The sequence below is a fragment of the Pseudorasbora parva genome, chromosome 5, assembly GCF_024679245.1.
Source record: "Pseudorasbora parva isolate DD20220531a chromosome 5, ASM2467924v1, whole genome shotgun sequence".
Taxonomy (NCBI): Eukaryota; Metazoa; Chordata; class Actinopteri; order Cypriniformes; family Gobionidae; genus Pseudorasbora; species Pseudorasbora parva.
In genome coordinates, this window is record NC_090176.1 from 34,766,058 (window position 1) to 34,782,895 (window position 16,838).

A 16,838-nucleotide genomic window follows, 5' to 3' on the forward strand; every position below is an offset into this window, starting at 1 on the left:
CATCTGCTGCTAATGTAGCCTCTTGTCTGAAGTGGGTGTGGCTGATGACTGAAGTCTCTGTGTCAGTCAATCCCCTTTTCCCGCCTCCTTATGTGGTTTAGCTGTTAGGACCACCACAACATTTTTATTTAATTAAACAGTCCCCCCACCCCAAAAAATGTCCATGCTACATCCTGTAGGCCTTAAGATGTTGATCGTCTCTGTAAGCAATTTAGGCCTGTAATGATTTTGTGACTTGTTATGCTAATTATGATGGCCTTCTCAGTCTGTGAGAGCTAGTTTGTAGATTTATTAGTCGCTGACTGAGAGGGAACGAAAAGAAAAGCGTTAGCGGTAATTAATCCTGTTAACCAAGGATAATTGGGCAAAAAATAGACCCTGCCAATGGCTTTAGCTCTAAGGAGTGGCAGTTAACCCTGCTTCCTGTGTTTTATTTAACAGTTAATGTTTCCTCCGTTTTCTGCTTCCTCTCAGGATCTCTGCAAATGTGCCGGCCCTGTTCCCTGAGTGTCAGGAGCTCTGCCTAAAGGGGCCACAGGGTTCTACCTGCTAGTTAATGGCATTGCCACCTCCCTTTGCAACATGCACAGACTGTTATCCTTTGGTATGTGCAGTATTTCCTGTGTGTGACTTCATAGGGCCCACTCATCTGATAATACATTAAGTCATAAGTCTATGTCCAGAGATAATCTGGTTAATTTTACCCTCCTGTGGAACTATGAAATGCCTTTTTTTAATAAGTTGTTTTTTTTTTTTTTTTTTTACACATTTCAGTTAATAGTAAAATTCCATTACAATTAATTGAATAATCCTTACATATTTTAAATGAAAAATCCTTGAATAGTTATTCAGTTAAAATATGTAAGGATTATTCATTTTAATTTGATGACATTTTTCAATTATTTGATGACATTTTTCTATAATTTGAAATGTGTAAATCTAAGAAGAATTTTTTTTAAGTGTTTGTATAATAGAATTTAAAGGAACTGTATGTAAGAAATATATTTCAATTAATCATAAAATGGCCCTGATATGTCACTAGACATTAAGAAATCATGTTAATTTCAAATACTTATATCACTGACAACAGTAGTCCGGCCAGGATATTGTCATTTAAAAGTTGTTGTTGCAGCCCTCAACTGATGTTAATGTTGACATGTTGTGTTTTGGCCTGAAGCGCCACCCTCCACCGATCTACCAATCACAAAGTCAGTAGTGTTTGGGCATCCAGGTTGGCAGCTTTGCTATAGTTGCCACAGCTGCAGCTACAAACGTTCTTCCTCCTGGATCCTGCAGCATATCTGGCAACCTCGAGTCAGGGGGGAGGGGGAGAGGGGATAGTGATTGCAGTACCAGTTTTGACCACAGTCTTACACTTCCTATAAATGTATTTATTTAACATTTAAACACATTTAACATATTCACCTAGTTTTGGTTTACAACAATTCAATTTGATTTAGATTCACAAGCTTGCGATTTAATTCTGATCACAATTCATTTGGATGTCATGTATATTACATAAAGATCTCTTAACGAATGTTGTAAACTATTTAGAGAACCATGTACATTACTATATAATATGAAAGCTTAATATTAACAACTGATTTTTATACTAACATTTGAATTTAAGTGGGGAAGACATTTCCGCGCGTTTTTTCCTTCATTTCACCACGGATTCGTTTGTAAACAAGAGACTGGATTTGCAGACAAGATGAGATTACATTAATGAATGAAGCTTATGATGTTTTTGAATGGAAAATCCACGCAACCGTCAGACAACAGTATAAAAAAGTAAAAAAGCCAGTTCATGACATGATGTATGAAGTATGTGTAAATGAATGCGTAATGAAGATGTTATATAATGTCTATTAACAAAACACAAATTTCTAGTGGTTTTTTTTTTTGTGTGGCTAACTATTGAGCTATGGTCATTGGTTAACTAAATGGTCAATGAGGTAAATGCAGCATTGCATGACATTTTTTCTGCAGTTGAAACTTTTACGATTACGTTAGCCATGATACATTTGGGGAAATTATACTGTATCTTTCAGCATACCTTCTTATGTTCATTCATGTTTATTTCATGCTGTAACTAAAGTATAGAGTTAAAGGAAGAAATGATCGGTTCATGTGCACTGCATGCTTTGCTTGTACTGAGGTGGCTACTAAAATGGACATAATTTGAAAGCTGAGACTGAAGCACAAATCTTATTGTAATTTATTGGATTGCAGGCGTACTACGTAATGTTGTTTGCTGAAGTTTTGTTTGCGCTTTAACTGAAAACAGCATAGATGGATTCTTGGGATTTAAGAATCGATAACGGTTCATCAAAATGAGAATTCTGTTCTGTGTGATTGTCTGGTATCGAATTAAACACATCTTGAAGGATTATACAATTGTAATTTTTAAGTGAGCATTTTGTTTCTCAAAATAACACTAAAATTATTGTAACTCCATTTTATGTTGAGAAGTGGTTAGTTTTAGATTGTAGAAGATTTAGGTGCTCAAAAAAATCTATATAACTGTAAAATGTAATATAAAAGGAACATCAAGGATTCTTTGATTCATTTTAGATGTCAGTATGTCTATATTGTACATTTCAGCATATAACCTAACATACTAAATATTTTGTACCTATGTATGCTAATGAGATCAGGGTCAACTATGAGGATGTCTACAGGTTTTGGATTGTAAATAATTCAGATATAGCCACTACATTATATTATAGGAAGGAAAACTGTCTTGTTTTTCCTTTAACACAACAATACAAAGACCCTTCTTCATAAACAAAACAGCATGATGCAATGCTTAGTTTTGTGATAACAAGGCCTGAAATGGCTGGTGTCCCTTCCTGCTCCTTTCTTATCTTGTCTTTTAAACCTCTGAGCAGCTGTAAGTAAATCTGTAATTAATAGCAGACATTTCAGCATCAAGCATGGGAGCAGCTGCAATAACATCCTTCTCTAAAATTTTTCCATACGCTGTCCCCTTTACAGCCAAGTTTATAGCATCCACAAAGGAAACCTCTATGAAATTGTTTGTTCTTTATTGATGATTCAGAGAATGTAATGAGATTGCCAGGAAAAATATCTTTTAAGAAACAATGTTTTCATGACCTCTGATATGTGCATCATATTTAAAGGACATCAAGGACAGGCTGAATATGTTGAAAAAGAAAATGTTGAGATACAGTATACTTAAGTTTCAATGTCAAAACTTAATATAACTGAACAATATTTTTTTTATAGAGTAGACAGAAAAAAATGTGACACTTTTGTTTTCTGCAAATGTTGGTGTTTTTAAAGGGCACGGCAAAGGCGTCTTGATGCGTTCTGTCACCTGAGGTCACGTTCACTTCTAAAGAGAGCAACCATAAGGTGACAGAGCTTTGTTAATTGCACAGAAAAATAATTAAATGGATGAACTAATTCCCCAATATGTATGTGAGTCCAACTTAATTAAAGAAACAAACTCAAATCAACCTTCAGCAAGAAAAAAAGAGAAGTGTGTACACCCAGCGTGAACTTGTCTCCCCCTTAAGCGTCCCGCAGGAGGTAGTTTTAACGTCTTTAGTATGTTTATTGTCACTGTCATATATAGCATAGGAAGCAAGGACATCCACAAAGGAGAGGCCAAAAGAAGAAAGCGCTTGACACCCTCCCCAATCCCCACCCCCTGAAGTAAAAAAAAAAAAAACGTTAATTACACCATTTAAATAATTATTTCCTGGATTTGTTTGTCCCTCATCTTCTCCCACCCTTCCTCCCCCTCCTATATTTATTCATTTATTTTCTTCTCTTTTTCTTAGGGAGGTTTTCACCATATGGTTGCAGATCAAGTAATGTCAAAAATTTTGCCCTTGCAAGTTTTTGCAATTTGCAGTTTTCAAACGTGAGACCTGTTGAAGGCACAAGTGATAATGGACGCGCTCTACCCCCTACTGCCTCTGTCCCACCATATCTTTCTTCAATTAATGCTACAGCGGGAGCTTCATGTAATAACACTTGCGCTTGTGGCCTGTCCACGTGAAAGAGGGAGGGTATAGGTGGTGTGAAAAAAGAGAGAGAAAGTAGATAGGGTAAAAAAAAAACGAAGGAAAACTAATTAAAATGCCACCGTTGTGCACTCATGTGAGTGTTGCATGTTAGCTGGATGCTTATATTGTGTTTTGAGGTGGACGAGAGCATGCAAAGCTTTGTCTATCATTATTGCTGTGAACAATCAGGGTGATGCCAGCAGGATGGTGGACGCGTTGACAGCTGTAATTATGTATCTCCATGGTGATCACTTTTGGCCTGTCATGGAGGCCAGGCTGGCTCCTCCTCCTCTGGCATTTAATCAGATTGGGCTGTCACTTGTCAGGTGGATGGCGACTGTTTGGGGCATAGTGCGCATTTTGTGGGAGTGTTTGTGTGTTCAGACGCATACATGTGTGTATGTGTGTATGTGTTAGGCATAAGGAGGGGGTCTCTCGTCTGTCTCAGCCCTTGTGCCTAAAACTGGTGAAGAATGTTTAATTACATGCAGCGGAGCACTTCTCTCAGGCTTCTCTCTCTCTCACACTCTCTCTCTCTCTGAGTCTACACCCCCCGGCCTGGTCAGTTCTCTTTCATCCTTCGTCTCCTCCACAGTCTGGTTTGGTTGTTAGCTGTCTTATGCGTCTCGCACAGGGGTCATCTCTGAAAGAGAGGCACCTCCTTGCACCTAACAAAAAAAGCCTGGCCCTCTTCTTCCGGCCCTAAATATTAGTTTAAGCAAGGCATACTCTGCATGAGCATTAAGTAGTTCTGCATTTTGTTAAGGGAATGGTTTAGCTAAACAAAATATAGAATTCTGTCTTCCTGTGATTCCAAATCTGTATGACTGAAGCCCCTTTCACACTGCACGTCGGACCCGCAATATTCCCGGAACATTGCCGGGTCGCCTTCTGTGTGAAAGCAACCACGTCTCGGGATTGATTACCGAATTCGACCCGAGTCGGGGACCTAGTAATATTGCGGGATTCGACCCGGGACGAGCGCTGTGTGAACTAAAGCCGAAACTAATGTAGCAACGTGTACGTAGTTATCGTGCGACTCCTAGAGCTTGTTTTTTCAATAATACAACCCTGCAGTGCCAGAACAGCTAGTCAGTGTTTTAAACGCAGAGAGTGTTCATATACAAAAGAAACTAAAATTAAACAAGCAGAAATGTGCGCAAACTGGACACAAGTCGAGACCACAGAGCTCCTTACTATCCGCGCCGAAGCTGAGATCGCTCGCCATTATACGTCACATCCAGATGTCACGTATCAACTCGACACGGGACCGTTAAGCATTGTGTGTGAAAGCGCACATATTACGGTATTTCGCTGGCAGTGTGAATGGACCAAATCTAGCGGCCCGGGAACAAATGCCGGGTCGCATTATCCGTGTATTTGCCCGAATCGCAGTGTGAAAGGGGCTTGAGTGGTTCCCTTTCTACAAAGGTACTAAAAGTATAATTAAAGTGGTCAATACAACTTTTACACTGAAGTCCAAGGCTGAGGTTATATGATAGCTTTTATGTTATACTGGTATTGAGTCCGCAAGTTGAAGTGGAGAACTGCATTCATGAATGAAAAGAAATAAAGAATTTGTTTATGAATCTCCACTTCTCTAACACAAAGTTTTGTATGGCTTCCAGAAAACCTGAAATATAGTCACATGATACTTTTTATTATGGACCTTTGTTAGTCTTTTCTGATCCTTGAAAGCTTTCATTGTAATTTGTAGAATTTAAGTAGTAAGACAAGGATGTAGTGTAAGAAAACCAAGACAGCTTCTTGCAAATTTAGATTTGCTCTGCAAGTAGTCTGGCAAAGAGCCCATTCAAACCTATTTCTAATCCGTCAAAATCAGCACCAATCAGAAACGTTGGGGCGGGCTTAACACAATGATGACAGCGTATCGACGGTGAAGCATATTTTGATGGATGCCGCCGTGGAACATCACTAGTTCTAATCGGCTATTGCGTCTTTTTTAAGCAATTTAAACTTTTCCTTTACGTTAAAACCCGAGCAAAGAACAACACTCGAAGCCTTCATATCTATAAAGGATGTTATCGCTGTCTTACCGACTGGATTCGGCAAAAGTCTAATATCCCAGCCTGCCCCTTAGGTGGCTAAACGAATGGGGTTCGCACACCGGACGCGAAGCTCAGCGTAACGTCTCGGGTATCTCACACCGGACACGCACATTATGTATGCGCAATTTTGAATCGACTTCTGACAGAAGAGCTGCACGATTGGTGTATCTTGTAGCGCAGGGTGACATCGGTATGTACACTAACCATTTGAGGGAAATATTCTATAAATTGAATATAAAACCTTGAAATGGCGCTCTGTGGCTCAATTCAGGATTTCATTGAAAACAATGTGTGCGAATTTTAAAGATGTGGCGCGATGCTGAGCTTCGCGTCTGGTGTGTGACCCCTTTATCTAGAGCCCTCTGCATACGTCATCTTCATGGCTCTGATTGGTTTTTAGGTCTATCCAACCGCGCCCAGAGGCATTTGAGCGACGTCCATTGGTGACACCCCTTTGGAAATGATTTGTTTATGAAGCTTTGCCAGACCATAACTCAGTTACTACTGAGAATAGTCTGGTTCTAACCAGGCTAACGAGAATGTGTAAATGATGACAGAATTTTTCTTTTAAGAAACCTTAAAATAAACACTAACTCGATTTATTTTCTAAATCCATATGTTCCCCATACGTTTCATTTTTAAAAGCATTTTTGACCTTGCCTTTTTTAATTAAAATAATTAAAAACTGGTGAAACAAGCAACTTTTCTGGTGAAGCTGTAACGTCTGTCAGAGGGTTTGAAGTCGGCCACGTTCAGCCGATCTGCCTTCAGTCAATCAACAAGCGATGGATTCTTTTTAAGCCTATGATCAATTGCTTCACTTGGATGTACATCACAATATGGAAGAAAAATGATGATGCTATTTCTATTTCTGATGCTATTTTCTGTCTTACAGTGTCAGCTAGATAATAATCAGGTCCATATACTCATTCTTATAATATTCAGAAAGCACTAACTCAAAAGAACACTGTGGTCTGAATTGGATACGGACATCATGACACGTCCAACACATCACAAGGCGTGGGCTGAAGATGTGAGTAGAGACCCTCATAACCTTCTCAGTGCCCCAACAGGAAGTAGGCTTGTTTTTATTGCGCCCCCGTGTCCTTTAATGTGTAAGATGAAAGCTTGTGTTTCAGTGGTGTTTTTCTTTGCTTTTTATGGCTTGCTAATTCATATTTAGGGATAACGGAAAACATAAACGCATTGTTGTAGTGTGCTTTTGGATTCGATTTGTTTATGCACTTCCTGAAATCCCAAAAAAGACAGTCACCAACTGAGCCTTTGTATATAGCTTTTCATTATCAGTGATGAGCCAGGTTTTACCCAATTGTGCACATGCTAATATTTTTATAGCTCATAATATTTCTGTATGATCACAAAATGCTGTGCAAGGATTTGTTTTCTTACTGTGAGTTTCCTCTTTGTAACAACTTCTAACAAAGGCCATATATTTAGAGATGGCTTTTACATTTTTAGCCAGTCATCTGTATCTCACAGACGCGTCTTTTGCCTTTGGATTGTTGGTGCTGCTGTGTGGTTATTTATCTGAACTCCTTTGCCTCTGTCTTTCTCTTTGTTGCACCGTACAGGAAGCAGAAAGTCTGAGGTGCTAGTCCATGGACTGCTAATGAGACTAGATCTACGGTTTGCGGTGAGCCAAGTCTGGCTTCTTTAATACTGTATCAAAGGCCCAATCAAAGGGATAATTTCCTTCAACAGCCTGCCTCTGAGCATCACTGTGAGCTGTTCTGCTTTCTACAGTCTTTTTTATGGCCTTGTGGAATATATACAAGAAATCAGGCTATTTTATATTTTGTTAAAAGAAATGTATAGCCCAGGTCTATTTTTCACATAGGTTAGGTGCATTTTCTGTACATGTATACATGTGCAATGGATGTATACAACACACCGACTAATGACTGAAATATTAAGTGATATGGTATGTAATATTTTGGGCATGATTGCAGTGTTGCTTTACACTTGGGTGAATCTCAAAGGGATGAATGTTTGATGGACAGCCCAGAGACAACAATTCCTCCTCGGGGGTGAGGCCAGTCTTCGCAGATCAAAAGTGAATCCTTTACTTTTTCTCGCCATTTACCCTGGCCCTCTCTACCAGGAGAACGATTCTGAATGTAATGATTGTGCTCATGCCCATTTTGAGAGAAGAGATATAAACATTCCCTCCACATGCTTCAGAAAAACATGGCAGATATTTAGGAGAGAGAGAGAGAGAGAGAGAGAGAGAGAGAGAGAGAGAGAGAGAGAGAGAGAGAGAGAGAGAGAGAGAGAGAGAGAGAGAGAGAGAGAGAGAGAGAGAGGGTGTGTGTTCATGCTGTATTACAGCACACAAAAACCTTGATTCTTCTGTGTTTAGGTTTAAAGGATAGGTCACCCAAAAATTCTGATCTAATTTACTTACCCTCATGTAGGGCTGGGCGATATGGCCCAAAAAAATTATCACGATATAATTTAGCATATCAGTCGATATCGATAAATATCACGATAAATGTAAAATGTTTATTTCTTTAAAGTTTAAAGGCATATTTTTGCTCCTGAGTGAAATATGTAGAAAACAAACAGTTAGCTGTGGTTTTAAAACTAACCTTTATTGTCAAAACATGATAAACACTTCCCAAACAAATGAACAATTTATTTAAACGGTAGATTTATTTATTAAAATCTTAACTGTGGTCAGCATTATTTTACTCAACACTTTATATCAATAATATATCATTATACAGGGCTTGAAATTAAGCATGTTCATGTGCTTGTCCTTCGAACAAGTACATCGTTCAAGCTTGTCCGGAAAAGTGTGTGTGTGTGTTTGTGTGTTGTAAATATAATTTATTCTGAAGCAATATTCTCACCAGTGTTCAATCAGCTTTGACATATTTAAATCTGCATCATTTGAAATATGTGATATTTTTACCTTTTATAAAGGGCATTTTCCCTTAATCTTATTAAATATAGGCTAAGCTTCATGTTTCATTTTATATTTGTAATTTTGATCAATACATTTAATTAAAATAAAACACTATAAGGGCTGTTACCATTCAAATTAAATAATTTACACTGAAAAATTACAACAGCATTAAATAATGTTTTGAGATTTGTAGTTTTGAATAGACAAATAAGACATGTTGGAAAGTATGTTTAAAGATCAAATTAAACCACCAGTAGGTGGCAGCAGGTGGCCGTCTTAATGAGCGAGTCATTGAGTCGTTCATTCAAACGATTCATTCAAACAATGAATCGTTCATTTACACAGGTTGTTGTGAGACGCGTTGCGGTTCTGCTGTGAACGATTTTCGCAGCTGAAACAGAACAAATAATGCAATATTGAGCGTTTATATATTTAATTGTCTAAGTAAAATACTAAGAACGCAATCGGTCAAAAAAAAGCGTTTTAAGAAACATTTTGTGGCCCCTTCTCTTGCCTCACAGTGGATTGGTCCACCGTGCATCTCACCGACACACACACACACACACACACACACACACACCTCACCGACAGTGGGCTGGTCGGGAGAGAGAAAAGTTCAGTTTTTGTGGATCTCCAGTAAGGGCTGTCTAGTCTATTTTATTAATTTTAAACACCAGATGACATTGTTTCTCTTTTGATACAGGCGATGCGGAGTCATTAATACATCACCAAAGACAAACAATTATGATAGCGATGTACAAGTCCGATGTTTTAGTGATTATAGTTTGGTAACGTTAGCCTGTTGTAAATAAGTCACCCACTACAACTAACAAGGTAATAAGCCGGTGTGTGAATGTAGTTAATGTAGATTCACCGCTGTGTTGGGCTGCATGTTATATAGAAGGACTTTGAAGAAACACGATCATTTAATAATTAAATTCCTGTGGTGAACGTGAACCTATGATAAGCAGTCCACGCACGTCGCTCTGTTTTATGTCGGATGGGATCGCTAAAATATCTCCAAACCACTCAAGTTGAGCGAACTAACTTGTCAACGATATCTGTGTCCCCCGAGCTGGCCGTGAGCGCTGAATTTTCTTCACTATTGCTCATTTTTATCGCTCCACTTATCTCCGATCCTCCAAGCCTGTCAGCCATATGGTCAGCCACAGACTTTAAACATTACCGCGTGCAGCAAGCAGACGCCCGGTCTGCAATACGCATGCGCAGCATTACGCATAGCGCGTAAGCATTATATCGAGAATTTATCGACCTGTTGTTATCGTTTTATCGAGGAAAATTATATCGTGATAATTATCGTTATCGTTTTATCGCCCAGCCCTACCCTCATGTCTTTCCAAACCATTATAACTTTTCTTTCTTTTGTGGAACATGAAAGAAGATATTTTGAGAAATGTCTTTTTTTTCCCATAATGGAAGTCAATGGGCGCCAAAACTATTTGGCTAACATTCCTCAAAATATCTTCTTTTGTCCTCTGCAGAAGAAATAATATCATGCTGGTTATTAGACATGAGGGAGGGTATTTTTGTCATAATTCCGAAGTCATTTGATATATTACTGGATAATGATTTAGCTGTCCATTTTGGTGCATGTCAACATTATTGCTCCATTCCAGCTCTGTTCAGTACTGGATAAAATCGTTCAACTAAAAAAACAATAATAAAATAAATAATATAATATAATAAAAGTAATTATATTTATATAATTAAACGTTTTATAATAAATACATATATATGTATAATATTTTTATTAATGTTTGGATACAAAGTTGATTTGAAGCATTTATGCTGTTATGTTAAAAAACAGTCAAATGTGTCCAAGCATTTTACTATATGCTAATGTCGCAGTTAAATATAGATATATTTCAGATGTACAGCTTTGTATACAGGAAAATGTACCAAAAAGGTCCTGTGAAATGTCCAGCCCCAACTTCCTTTTTCAATAGGAAATGTGTGAACACAGGAAAGAAAATGTGTTTGTCAGACCATTTCATGTTTTTAAAGTTTAAGAGGTAGATGCTCATTTTGTTTTGGAACATCTATAGTGTGTACCTTCAGTTGTATCGCCAAGAAACCACAATGACAATTTAAGCTTATTTGATAATACTGTTTTCTGAAGTGAGCTGTAATTTGACCATTTTCCTGCCTTAATCTTTTCTAGTTGTGGATTGTTTATTTACTTGCTCTTTAAAACTATGTACTCCTTGCTGAGATGGGTTGTGCGTATAAAGTATAATGGTGTGGGTTCAGTAGTCCTTGCTGTAGTAGGCCCTGAGTGTACATTGCTTAGTCTGTAAAGACCAAGATATAATGTAGCTGAGAGCTGCTCATTTTGAATTCATAGAGCTGAACTTGTAGTGTTTGAACATATAACGTGTAGAAAAAGAATTGGTCTGAACATAAACTTGTGTGTGTGGAAAACCCTCCGGGGATTCTCTAAACCAAGGAAAGCCTGAGATTTGACTGCTAAAGTAACATAGTTCTGTTTTAAACAAGGCATGCAATGACATTTAGACATGGTGAGGCCTCTAAACATATGGTATTATGATTGAAACCAGCTCGAATCAAATTGATTTTTTTATTGTCACGTTGGAACAAAACTGAAGCATAACTGAATTAAAATGAGCTGCAGAGGAAATCGTACTACTGATAGATTTGAGTCAAATAGATGTGATGCCTGGCGCCATATATGGAGTTTCAAAAACTGCTTTGGCATAAAACAATTATATCATTGTCGGTTAGTGGTCCAAATTCCTGGTGTGAAATGGCTGGTGGAAATTAGGGCGAAATGGCTGGAACAGGTTCTAACTAACAAATTGAATATGATTTAGTCGATTAACAGCAAATTGAAAATGCACAAAGACTTGCATTCATTAGCCTGAATGAAAATGATATCTTTTACTGTTTGGTTTTTAAAACCAAGAAAACAGGAGAATTTAGCACCACTTAGCCTGATATGAAAGTACATAAAGCTGCAGCAAAAAGCTACAGAAAAAAAGAATCTACATCTTACCAAATTATAGGGTTTTCACAAGTGCTTTTATCATTCTTGTCAATTGCTATCAGTTGCCCTCACAGTTATGTGATAATGGTGACATTTTCCATATCCGTTCATTTCCAGTATGATTGTTATGTTGTGGTGCATTATTATGTTCTCTCGCATGCTTTTTAAATAATTTACAGATCGCATTCAGTGTTCAACCCTAATCATTGGGATTCGTTTCAGGTCATCTGGAATGAGTCATTTCCCTGTAACAGCATTCAGTAAACCGAGCCGATGAGCAGAGATGTTGTCCTTTAACTGCTAAGATAATGAAGTACTGTGGGATCTGACTTCCGGGCTGGCCAGGGCAGGTTGGAGTAAGTTCGGCCCAGCTCAGGGAACTGCAGCGTGGGGCAGGGCGCCATGGCAGGTGCCTGTGTCAGCAGTACTGCCGGCCAAGGGGAGAGGTCAATCTCACACCTCCAGCAGGTGGGACACAGGCTTGCATTAATGATGCTTACAGTGAGATAGTTGCAGTGTCAGGGGGAGAGAAAAGCATTGAGCCAGGTGTCTCCTCCAGCTCTGAGATTTACACAGGAACACAACACCGGTAACAGGCTTCTAAATTAGGAATTCATGCTTGATGAAGCTGTCGGGTCAGTGAAGAACGGCATTTGTGGTCCACACTTTTTTAGAGAAATATCACATCATTTTGTTTTTATATAAAGGCCAAAGACTTCCATTTATATAATTAAAATATTATGATAAGGGGTAATTTTTTTGATGTTTGATAAAAGGGATAGTTTCACCCAAAATGAAAATTTGATGTTTATCTGCTTACCCCCAGGGAATTTTTTATTTTTTTGTACTGTGCTCGATTAACTGAGACTTCTTACAGCACTTGCAGGTTGTTGCCCTTGTTTGTTTCGTTGCTTCTGCTCTCCCCTTTTTGTAAGTGGCTTTGGATAAAAGCGTCTGCTAAATGATTAAACGTAAATGTATAATTTATGTGAATGGTAACAAAATCTATGAGAGTAAAAAAAAAAAACCATGCACATACAAATCAATATTAAACCCTGTGGCTCATGATGACAAATTGATGTCTTAAGACATGAAATGATCAGTTTGTGCGTGAAATCAGACAGTATTTTCTTTTTTTTTTTTTTTACTCCGGTAAGTGAGGTCGAGCTACACAATATGGCGAAGAGATACCTACGAGAGATCACTTCTGCTGCTTGTGTAAACTCCGTACACACCAGATAGTGTACATTGACCTCTGAAAATACAATATATTTTTTACCAAGTGATTTTTTTTCTTTTTTTTTTCTGGATTTTTAAGGATTGTCTTACCCAGCATTTTCAAAAATCCTCCCTGTATAAGGATTTTCTTTTGTACAATTTGAAAGGTAGATTCTTTTATATATTTTTTGATGCTGCACAATTAATGGCTAAATTTACTTGTACCATACAACCTATTTTTGTGTGTGTGTTTAAATTTTCTTTTTGTTAACAAAGATTGATTGTTTTTCAGAATTGTTTAGTCGGCATGAAGTGGAAATTTGTCTATTTTCTTCTTCCATCGTATTGTAAGGAATTTATCCAAATGTTCATTTTTTTTTTTGAAAACATTTTTGAGCTTATAATTTTTTTTTATCAGAATCTTCCAGTGAAATGACAAAGACTTTTCCATTATTTATATCAGATTTCTTCATTATTTAGTCGAATTATGAAATTCTTCATTTTTTAAAAATTGGTTGCAAACTTGTATTCAGATCTGCCTCCATAGTATTTAAAATCGACAACCCAGCTTCTTTTTTTCACGGAAGAATTGGGTCAGGAAAGATTCTTAAAGCAGCACCTGGTAGGTTTTGCTCGCAGGGTCCCCCTACAGTTGGGAAACAGTGTTGTCCTCTATCGTAAACTCATCGTGCATCAGGGGATGCGCAAGTGCATTTGTTGACATGACAACCATGATAGCCCTGAAAATTGCAGGAGGAGTGTTCTGCTTGCATCGCGTGTGAAATGTCTTCATCCTAGGCTACAGTGGCATACGTTTCAGCTTGTCATATAAATATAATTTCCTGGGTTTTATTTTTTTCAACCAATAGATTGTGATGCTCATGTTTAAAAGCCAGCGTCATTATAGTAGCCTAGTCTATTGGTTAGCATTTTACAGAATCTATGATACTTTAATTCAATGTTTGAGTGGCAGGTAATAACCATATATCGTCAATATTATAATATCAAGCTTCCATAAATGAATCTGCAAATTTGAAAAATCGATTTGCATTGTGGCTTGAGGCAAGACAAATAAACAAATATCACAGACATTTTAGGTATCCTAAAATATGATTTTGTACGTCTTATGTATTTACTTGCAAGAATGTAGACCCTACCAAATTTGTACACGCCGTTTAGACATAGGCTTACATTTGAAATTATGTTTTTCAGCCAAAAAAACGTAAGGTTCATAATATTACACTAAAATGTGGCAGACGTGTCATTCAGTCTATTGTAAGTCGATGTATCATCGCCATTGAGTCTTGAAAATATATTATGAAGGTTGAAAAGTTACCTGGTGCTGCTTTTAATGGCCCATTTTGATAATCGGGGGTCGTTTAGAAAAAAATAATTGTGTTTGTTTGATGAAGACGTTAATGAGCCCTGTGGTCGAGAGAATCATTCTTGTTGCCGCTTCTCCCTCAATCTCTCCTCTCCCTGAACGGACAGGGGACCTGAAACTCATTAAATATGCAAATCTTATCCAATCCTTGCCATTGACGTTTACTTCTAAGTCTCCAGTGCATCACGCCCATCAAAACCCAGCGTTTTGGAGAGAGCATGAAAACCAGTGTAGAAAATAGCCTATTACTTATTGGTTGTGATGTTTTTGAATGTAAAAACTACATGAACATCATGAGTTGACCTCAGACAACAGTATTAAAAAATAAAAAAGCCAGTTCATGACACCTTTAAGATTATCTCTTGGGTTAAGATTAGGAACATTTGATGTTCCAAGATCTGCCCCTGTGGCCGTTCTGCCTCATTTTGCACTCTTATGTCATACATCTGAATCATGAGCTCCTCAGCTCATCTTTCTCCATACCTCTTTGTCCTTCTGCTCTCGTCCATGCTGTAATGGTTGAATGAAAGGAGGAAGTATCTATTCTGGACATTTCACGCCCCCATCAGCTCTTTACCACAGATGATCAGCTGTTGTGTGTGTTTGCGTGTGTGTGTAATATAAACAGATAATGTGAGCGTGTCCTGATGCCACAGTGAGTGTGCATTTGTATCAGTAATTTAAAATGAGTGGATATTTAGGAGTGTAAATGTGTATCTTAAAGGGATAGTTCACCCATAAATGAAAATTTGTCATATTTACTTCCCCATGTTTTTACTGACTTGTTCTCTTTTTTGGGGAGAATGATCCTTTTAAGAGTTTGTATTATCTTCTATAAGTGAAAGTGGAGATGTTATTTGTACAGAATAGGGTTGGGCGATGTCTACCAAATTGGCATCAGACCATGTCTACAGTGAAATATCGCAATGGACAATATCATTGGGGGGTTGTGTTTGAGCGTGTGTTTGAGCATGAAGAACGATGGGATCAGTGGGATCACTATGCCTGCTCAACATGGTGATGTCATCAGCCATCGGCAATAGACGGTGGCATTGGCATTGTCTATCGAACCAGCCCTAGTACAGATCTATAATAGTCTGCACATGAGCCAGTTTTTCTTATCAGAGTAAGACACTGTCTGTTTAAATGTTAAATATGAAATGTTATTATCAATCTAACAGTGTAAGGTACTTCACTGTATTTCATTCAAATCAACATTTCGATTTTTTTTCTCCTTTTTGAGGCCTAATTTGTATTTCTTTTCTTCGATTCCTCAGATGGCAGCATCTGGTCTGAAATGTCCTGAAGGAGAATCTCCTCCTCCACGGCCTTCCATTTTGTCTGAGATCAGGAGTATTTGCTGGCCCCATTTGATCCTTTCAGTACGCTTGGGTTTAATGTCTGGCCAGTGTTTTTCAAGCAGCAGGTAGTCACAGGGAAGCCGTTCTAGGGTCATCACTCTTTTGTGTCACTGTAATTCATACACAGATGGAGACCTTTGAACTTTGACAGAGGTCATTTTGAAATTATTACTTTTATAAATTTCTATTTTGGTTGGGTGTATTGAAGAGAAGGATCTTTGGACAGATTTTTTGAGAAAAACACAACCCTGTGTGGGTTTTGTCTGTGAAGGATTCGCTTTCCTATATGTGAGGTCCTTTATTTATTATTAGTCTTAAATAGCACTTTTCTCATGTTTTGATACTGGACAATTTTAAGTTAAGGGGGCTTTTATTTATGTCGATTTTATTCGAAATGTCATTTAATGCTTGCAAAGCATTGTTTTTTTTGGGGGGGAGGGGTGGGGGGGTAGACATTTTGGCAAGAGTCCAGCTAGTTCTAGACCGGTTTGATCTGCCTTTTATGGCTTTTTTGCATGCTATATTAGAGTATTGGTGGGGTGCCTCTGACTGTCTGTGGAAAAGCTACATTAACAAAAGCATCTTAACATGAGAGATAAAATGAACAAAGAGAACTGTCTATGCACGTGATTCTTTTTTCCTCTCATGCGTAATATAATCATAATGTAATATACATTTTTTTATTGATTTTATGAATTTAGTTGTTGTAATATAAATAGTATATTTTTGTTTATTCTTTTATATATTTAGTTGTCTTCTTTTTCTCTGAGGAAGTGTATGTTTTGGTTATCCATGAGCTTGTTAGTGTTCTTTCA

At 37.8% G+C, this 16,838-nt stretch overlaps 1 long non-coding RNA gene across 1 annotated transcript in view; it reads left to right on the forward strand.

Annotated features, from left to right (window-relative positions):
* LOC137075451 (uncharacterized) overlaps positions 1–16,838 on the forward strand; it is a 69,283-nt gene that overhangs the window by 22,900 nt on the left and 29,545 nt on the right. The gene's annotated exons all lie outside the window — the stretch shown is intronic.